Genomic DNA, 8,825 nt, shown 5'->3' with positions numbered 1-8,825 from the left:
CAATCACGTTAAAATTGCTTGTTGGCTGCAGAAACTTTTTCAATAAAAAGTTATGACAAGAAATGATCCAGGAAGCGGAAAAAGGGAATAACTTGACTTATCCCCAAATTGAGTTTTTATTTTATTATTGTGCCTTAGAATAGTTCCCATCATTACACCAAATTATTTGACTGAATTTCAAGCAGTTTAGGAGAAAATCCACATGGAAAAAGGGTATAACTAATTTAAACCCCTTTTACGGTCTAAATTTCTTTGGAAAAATGGAGATAACTAAACGGAAGTCCACATGAGTCCGTTGAAAAATTTGGCAAAAGGATATACTCAACTTGTATTTTTATGAATCTAGTGTAAAAGAATCAACTCAATTTAAACCCCCCCTTAAATTTTAAATTTAAATTTTGGGAAAAAAGAGCTAAGCCCAAAAAAATACACCAGAGTAACATACACTTTATGCAGACTATTTTCCACTTGACTTGTCCCCAAATTCCTCTTTGTTTGGGAAAATATAAGGTAAACTGACTCTGTTTTCCTTTTTAAAGGGAAAAGTGATAATTTGCGAAATCCTCTACGGAGTGCCTTACACTTTCGATTTTTTTCCAAAAATTTTACTAATGCTTTTTGAAATTATTAACATCTGCAACATTCATTTGTTTTTTTTTTAGTTTTCCTTCTCATTTTTGGTTTCTCCTGGAAAATGGCCAAAATTGAGTTTTCCCCTTCTTCCGCTTCCTGGATCAAATAATAATGACACGAGTTTCTACAAAATGCTCTTTTAACGCCAAAATGGGTGGTTGTTGCGAATGCAATAACTGAATTATTGATCTACAGGGTGAGACAAAGTACTCCCCACGCCACTGGCAAATAAAACTGCAGCGGAGCTTTTATGTTTGAAATGTAGCATAGATTACTGTAAATACTCCCGTGCATTTTACATTGTGTGTGTGAATTGGCAAAGTAACACTAGAACGGGTGGTGCCCGCAAACTGAGGGTAATACACGCTGCAGTTTTATCAGCACCTTGTTAATCATTTTCCGATACTTTCACTACAAATTTTTGCGATAAAACCGAGTTTACGATTCCCACCCTGCAGAATTCAGTTATTGCGTTCGTAACAACCACCCATTTTTGCGTAAAAAAAGCATTTCGTAGAAACTTATGTATTTGTATCATTATTTCTTGCTGTAACTTTTTAGAGAAAAAGTTGCCGCAGCCAACAAGCACTTATGACGTGATTGAAAGTTTTTCACAGCTCTTTATTGGACCACAGTACACTGTTAAAAATAATCGTAAATTTACGACAGCAATTATGTCGTTTTTAAACGACATATTTTGTTACGACTCAAGTCGTAAATATACAACTTGAGTCGTAAATTTACGACATATTTGTCGCTAATTTTGATAGCGAGACGTTCCGTTTTGAAACGAACTAAGTCGTAAATTTACAACTTAATCGTAAGTTTACGAACGATCGTAATTTATCTATGGAATATGTCGTGCAGTTATGACTTCAGTCGTACATTTGCGAATCTTGTCGGAAATTTGTGTAATTAATCGTAAATGAACGACACAAATCGTAAATAAGCGAGCAAAATTGCAACTTTTCATCAACTGTTCGGGGATTTCAGATTTCAAAATATGTAATCGCGATTACGACATTGTCGTAGAGAAATGATTTTTTAGTCGTTCAGTTACGACGAAGTAGTTTCAGAACGACTTCTGTCGCTATGAAAATTAGCGACGTTTTTGTCGCTAATTTACGCCAAAATTTCTGACAGTGTAGTAGGATACATCTGCTAAACCGGTCTGCCTTTTAACGGTGGTCCAGGCAGCGGAGTTTAAAAAAAAAATAAAAAATATATCGGTTGTTCTGCTGCCCCCTCCACGACGTCACTTTTCGAGACGGAAACGCCATTGGAGATTTGATAGCCAGGAAAACCCGGAGCGGACACTACTTGTGCTAGGCGTGAGTCTTGTTTTGAAAAAAGAAATTCTTGTTGCAGGTGGCTCACGTATTCTGTAGTAATATTTATAACGGCTCTTTCCTCAAGGTTATCATCATCATCTAGTACTCCACAGGCATCTAGTTCGTCCTCTCAGGCTGGTATGTTTCTCTAGAGACCATTGTATACGTTGCAAGAGAAAACACTTCGCACGTAAATACTTTTGCCGAAGTTGTTCATTTAGTCAAAAACACTTCTTTGACTGAATGAACAACTTCGCCATACGTCCCACCCGTATCCTTTTTTTGCTAGTATGACACTTGACACTTGGTCTGAGTGGGATGAAACTCTGCACTGTAAACTAGGGGTACGCGCCGTTCAGTCTGGGCGCGTAGTGTGGCTGAGCGATGCGAATTGACATTTTTTGTGCATTTTGGGGACTTTGCTTGATTGACAAGTGTCCATCTTAGGGGCTCATTTTCAGTGAACTTTAGACCAGGGGTACAAATGGAAGTGTTTTTTCGTCATCAAAACCCCCAAAAAACTGCTGGAATCAATGTCAAACTCGATTTAAAAATTTTGGCCCAAAAATTTGGTCAAAATTCGGTTAAATATGAGTCTGGGAAAAGTTTGAAGGTCATTTTTGAGCTCAGCACACCAAAAACTGCAGGAAATAATGTAAAACTCAACATGAAAATTTTGGTCCAAAATGATCTAATTTGCGATGAGAATATAAGTCTGGAGTCGAAATGAAAGTGATTTTCTTTTATCAGCACCCAAAAACTGCTGGAATCAATGTCAAACCGTTTTAAAAATTTTTTGGGGCCCAAAAAATTGGTCAAAATTAGGGTAAGTGTGAGTCGGGGAAAAAATTTTGGAAGTCATTTTCGAGTTCAGCACACAAAAAACTGCAGGAAAAAATATAAAATTTGACTTGAAATTTTTGGCCCAAAATGATCTAATATGGGATGAAAATATGGTCTGGTGTTAAAATGGGAGTTATTTTCGTTATCAGCACTCAAAAAACTGCAAGAATCACTGTACAATTCATTTCAAAAAATTTAACCAAAAATCGGGGGTTAGGGGACAATTAAGATGTCAATATTGAGGTCAGCGCACTGAAAACTACAGGGAAATACATAAATCTCAACTTGGAAATTTTTTCCCCCAAAATTGCGTAGCTCTAGATGAAAATGTAGGATTGGCATTGAAATAAATGTATTTTTTTGTGACCAGTACACTGCAAACTACATACAATACTTAAAACTCAATTTCTGTATATTGTTCCTATTTGTCTTCATGAAGCACCCTCTGTCGTCCCCAAATTCCCTGATGCCACACCAAAGCGAATCCCTCAGTCGAGTAAAATTCAATTGCCAACATTGAATCGCTTAATTGGCTACTCGTATGCTTGGGTCACTATTCGATAACTCTTTTTTCCCTTTAAATAATGAACTCACAATTGTATAAATTATATTTATGAAACATTTTGTTATTCTTTCATTGTGAACCAGTGAATAAAACAATATTGGTTGGGAAAATGTTATCACAGTAAATATTAAAGAGTCAGTTTAGGGTAGGCTGATCTAAACCAGTTAACGGGGACAAATTATTGTCAAATCCAGTGATTCGTCACATAGAGTCCAATGCCAAGGCTACCCAAGGCTTAATGAACCGACATAATTTATCTTACTCATGTAAACATTACTGAGTAGTACCAGTTACATTAACTTCGGTGAAGTTAAAGGAATCGTCTCACTAAATCCAATCACCAATTCACTCACCGCTCAAAACCTGAGTCGTCTCTTTGAAACCAACATCAATTCAAACTCCATTAGGATTAAATATACACAACCATATATTGATTCTATTAAAAAACTCATGTTAGTACTTTTGGACTCTTGTCAGCTTGCAGCATTGCAATAGAATGAATTTCTCGAGTCCAAACTAAGTATGCCTGCCAATTTCAACACAAGTTATTTATGCATTTCCCTAATTTCCTCTAGTTTGAAAATTTTAAAAAAAGGATGACACTAGAATGAAATAAGAAGATGCACACAATACAAAAAGGGAAAATAAAAACATCCTTTTTACAAAGCTTTGTCAAAGTGCACTGACCTGAAGATGATTCCCCTCTGACAGGGGAGGGGGGGAGGGGAACGAAACACGTAAATCATTTTCGAATCCCCTTTTTCCCTATTTCGCTGTGTTGGTGTTCCAAAATGGTTTTAATCATTCAGAATGTTGAAAAACTAAGGCCGATCTCATTTCTAAACCCTTCTGCTCTTTATTTCGTTTTTTTTGCTTATTTGCTTAAGTCCCGTATTTGAGAGCCGCGGACCCCCCAGGGATGAGAAATTGGTAAGCGCTGCCGCGCTGCCAACCTAACCACGCTAATGACCTGATTCAAAATATGTTTTGAATATTTCAAACGATACTAAACAACGATTTGAAACAAACTCGTGTTGGGGGGTACTAAGGCGACGTTAAATACGAAATCTTGAAACTATAGCCACTGTAGTTGCTGAGAATCGTTGGTGAGTACAAACAGACTCACAGACAGACAGACGCACGACCAGTCACTTTTCAGCGCGCCCAAACACGGCAAGGGCTTCGCTAACGCTCAGCCAAAAAATTAGTTCGTAAATTTACAAACAATTTATGGGTAATTTCGTTGCACAAATTATTTGTAAATTTACAACGATTTTTTGTTTCTTAACGATTTATGAATTATTTTTCACGCAGTAGTTTGTAAAATCACAAACTTTTTACACGCTCCAAATTACGTGGACCGCTTTTGTTCTGCCTTGTCACGCTGATTAAATGGAGATAAACTTATTTTAGCGTTTTTGTTTTGTTTTATGAAACATCTTGTAAAATGATGAAGGCATCACCATATCTCGTAATTTTACAAGTGATTTGTGCAACGGAATTACCAATGCATTTGTTGTAATTTTAGTAAACTTTTCATATTTTTGTGACCTTGCTGTAGTATTATCGTCACGTTTGAGATGTATTTCGTTCGTACCATTTCATCGGGCGGTGTTCACAAACAAATTTCATAAAATTAAGAAGATTTCTGTGATGAATAATTCATAAAACGGCCTCTACAAATAAATTTCATAAAATAACGAAATGTTATTGTTACTTTACAGGGAGTTTGTAAAAAAATTTCGTAAATTCACAATAATTTTTAACAGTGTGCGATGCAGCGGCCGCGAAAATAAGCGAAGTTGATGCTAGACCATTCAATCCGGATCACGGGGTTCTGACCACGTTATGTTCCGCGGAACTCATAGGAGACATAACCCATTCGGCTATGGGTTTTAACCCGGTTGAAACCCCTAAGGAATGGGTCGTGTCCCCATAAGGAATGGGTTGAAAACCATTGAGATCCAACCTTATTTTCAGATTTTAAAAGGTTTTTATTTATCAGATGTTACAAACATGTAAACACTCTTACTACGCTAAGTTTTTCTATTTTGCCCGCGGGCCTAAACTAGGTTTAGAATTTTTATATCCTATATTCAGCTTTTTGGGTTCGCTCAAGGAATGTCAGCTAGGTAGGCAAAAATGTTAAGCAATCAAGTTGGCAAACCCGCTAGCAGGGAGAGGAATGAGCTGGAAGGACGAAGGACTACACTCTAAATATGGGGTGCCCAGCAACTGGGCGCCTTTGTCGCCCGCCCCACTTTTTAGGGTGTTAAATGTCGCCCAGTTTCTGGGCACCTTTGTCGCCCAGTCTCGGGGTGGACAAATCATACAGTAACCGGCCCTCTCCCATGGTATAGCATGCACAGGTGTCTAGTTCCTGGGCGACTGAGGTGCCCAGATTCTGGGCACCTTTGGCACCTTAGTCGCTGCTGAGCCATGGGTGAAGGCAGGTTTCTTAATGGTTTGTCCACCCCGTGACTGGGTGACAAAGGTGCCCAGGAACTGGGCGACATTTGGCACCCTAAAAAGTGGGGCGGGCGACAAAGGCGCCCAGTTTCTGGGCACCCCATATTTAGAGTGTATCTGTAAAACACGGCTCACGCCGTAACGCGCGCACAACCGCGGAGCCGTGCACCAGCCGTGGTGGGGAGAGGTGCCGAACCCGCGAAGGATCTCATAATCTGTCTCCCGCACATCAGCGGGTATTCCCGGGATATTCCCCTCCTAAGGTTAACTCGTAGTTTTACTGCACCTAGGCCAAATGCGACGCAACTATCGTGTTCAGCGTGTAACGTCCATCAAGATTAAGCTAACCTTTCTCGATAGCACACTGAAAATAATATATATCGACGTGACTTCGTGCCGTCAAACTAGGGCTGAATAAGATGTCACGCCGAAAAGTGGCATGACAGAAAAGTCATTTCAGACACCGGCGTGACAGAAGTCAGGCCGATTTTTCGGGCAGACTCAATCATGCCGGTTTCAGGTATGACTTTTCCGATGGAACGCCTTGAAAGCACCAATCCACAAGGTACATTGACGCCAGATATCAGCGTGACTCACCTGTCATGCCGTTTTTCGGCGTAACTTTCTTCTTCATAGAGAGCCGTTTTGAATGGACTTTCCTTAGCTGTCAGCATTTTTAATTGCTTTAAAGATCCTGCAACACACATAGCAACACACACGTACAGATAAAAACGGTTCTTTGTAATGTTGTAAATCATTCGTGTTCAGGATCCACACCTTCTTGGCGGTCGACAACACCGACGCCGGCCTGCGGAGCTCGCTTTTTTATTTGCGGTGAAGGAAGCGGCCTATCAGTGTACGAGCAGGGACAATGTGACGATCCAGTGGTAAGTTATGCTTTCAAACTGCTGCATTGGCAAAGCATGAGGCTTGCACTGCTACATGCAAGCGCTGTACACTCGCAAAAAAAAAAAAAAATTCCAATGCTAATCGCATTGCAAGGTGTTCCCATTTTCACATTTGGCTATTTTGAAATAGCCATGTATTGGACCGTGCCAGCGTCAACTGCTCAATGATAAAGAGAAAATCCAAAAATTTCAAAGTGCGCATGCGCTAAATTCAAACTAACCAGTAGAAAAGAGTTCTGGTCAAACCTGATTCAGTTAACACCATGACCACCTCACTCCATCTCGCGACTTACAGTGCTCATGTTCGCAATACGAAAGTCACCCGCGTTCCGAAATCACCCCTCCCGAGTTCATAAAGTTTGTCAAACCAACCATCGTGCTGTTTTTACGTTGTGAGTACTGTTCCACAGAATTGAGGAAAACATGACAAGACAACCGCAGCCTTTAAAAGCATGCCAAACAATCCAACCTCAGCAACAATGGAGGGGCAGTTTCAATGCGCGCCTACTCGTTTTTTCAGCCTCGCGATTTTCGAAAGGGCGCAGACGGCAAGCAAATCGGTGCCAACCCACGAAAATTAATTTGATGCGTCGTTTCTGCTACGAACTTTTTACTAGTGACAGACTTTAAATATGTTCCAACGTCGGGACACCGTGCAATGCGTTAGCATTAGCATTTTCGAATTTCACGGCGTTTTGATTTCTCTTTATCGGTGACTTTGAATTTTGACGGGTGGTACGATGGGACCATGCCGTTGCCATGGAGATTTTTTTTTCATGTTTTAACCATTTGCTCAGAACACAGACGATTTCTTGTTACTTTGATGAGCCAGGAGGTTTAGTTTTTAGGAGTGGCTCATTTTTTATCTGAACCATTTTTTCATATCATTAACGGTTCTCGTTTTCGATTGTTGCAAATTTATGTTTTTCTAGTTTACGGAAAATTTCCACGATGAATTTTCGAAAAAAAAAAATAGAATTTTCGTTTTCTCCATGGTTGAAATAGTTTAGCGCAATTTATTTGAAAATCGGAGAGGGGGGGAAGGAATCCACGGACCTCGGACAATAGGGGTTCTTGGGAACCCCTAAAAAACGCAGTTTTACGCTTTTTGTGGACCGTATACACTCTCAGCCTTGTTTTGACTTCGTATCTTTTGGCTAATAGATTTTGTGCACTCCTAATGTGTACTATTTTGTCATTGGCTTTGCATGATTGTGTTCATTATATAGGGTATTAGTCCATTAAACCTGACTTTTTGTCATTTGCAATGTACTTCTTAATTTGCACATGATCTAGTGACAATTTCCCTTGTGGAACAGATGAGTTCCGAAATCTGGCTAGGACGGTTCCAGAATCTTCCTTTCGCCTCGGACAGTTCCTTTTTACCTTCGGACTTGGCCGTAGTGAGTCCGAGTCCGGAGCGGGCAGTTCCGGCCTTGGCCGCAGGGTGGCTTTGCGTCTCGGACTGTCCGGCAGAGTCCGATCGGCACCGATCCGGAGTGTCCCTGCCTATGCATTCGCGGAAAGGCCCGCCGGCCGGGCTGGCAAGAGGAGCTCTCTGATTGGTCGTCGAGGAGGGGAGCGTTAATCCTTCGGCAACTCGGAAAGTTTTGGCCGCCTCGGCCGGGACGCCAAACGTCAGTCTCCAGCCGTCCTCCAAGGTGCACGCATCGCGCTTTGCCTGCGGCGCTCTGTCCTCTCGCTCCGCGCGCTGCGCTGAGTGCATGTTGGTTCCATGCGCTGCAGCCGCGCGCTGCGAACGAGGCAGTTTGACGGAAAATGTGGTTCAGTGGGGTGTGTTCGCTGCTGGTCGGAACGCCAGTGACTCCGCGCTTGCTGCAAGCATCTCCCAACACTAACGGGACGGGCCGTGAGAGGGTGAGAGGTGTATTATTTTATTCGCCTCTCCCCGTTCACACTCGTCCCCAAAGTGCCTTCATCGGATATTAGATCGCACTGCTGGTTCAATACTTGTGATACGTGAATTTGGGTTACGTTTTTTTTCCCGTCACGAACTTTATCTGGGAAACCGCTTCCTTTAGAAATACTTCAACCAAGTGTGCACGACGTTGTTAG

At 41.1% G+C, this 8,825-nt stretch overlaps 1 protein-coding gene across 1 annotated transcript in view; it reads left to right on the top strand.

Moving 5' to 3' along the window:
- Nucleotides 1–2,004: 2,004 nt before the first annotated feature.
- The window catches only part of LOC117647872 (inter-alpha-trypsin inhibitor heavy chain H4-like), a 28,093-nt gene continuing 21,272 nt past the window's right edge, over nt 2,005–8,825 (top strand). The window contains exons 1-2 of the mRNA XM_034389843.1: nt 2,005–2,102; nt 6,610–6,728. The gene's annotated coding sequence lies outside the window, so the exon portion shown is untranslated. The remainder of the gene's footprint in view (nt 2,103–6,609; nt 6,729–8,825) is intronic.

The sequence above is a fragment of the Thrips palmi genome, unplaced genomic scaffold (assembly GCF_012932325.1).
Source record: "Thrips palmi isolate BJ-2018 unplaced genomic scaffold, TpBJ-2018v1 HiC_scaffold_3, whole genome shotgun sequence".
In the NCBI taxonomy this organism is placed as follows: Eukaryota; Metazoa; Arthropoda; class Insecta; order Thysanoptera; family Thripidae; genus Thrips; species Thrips palmi.
The sequence above is the reverse complement of the archived record's forward strand: the minus strand, read 5'-3'. Positions and strand labels throughout refer to the sequence as shown.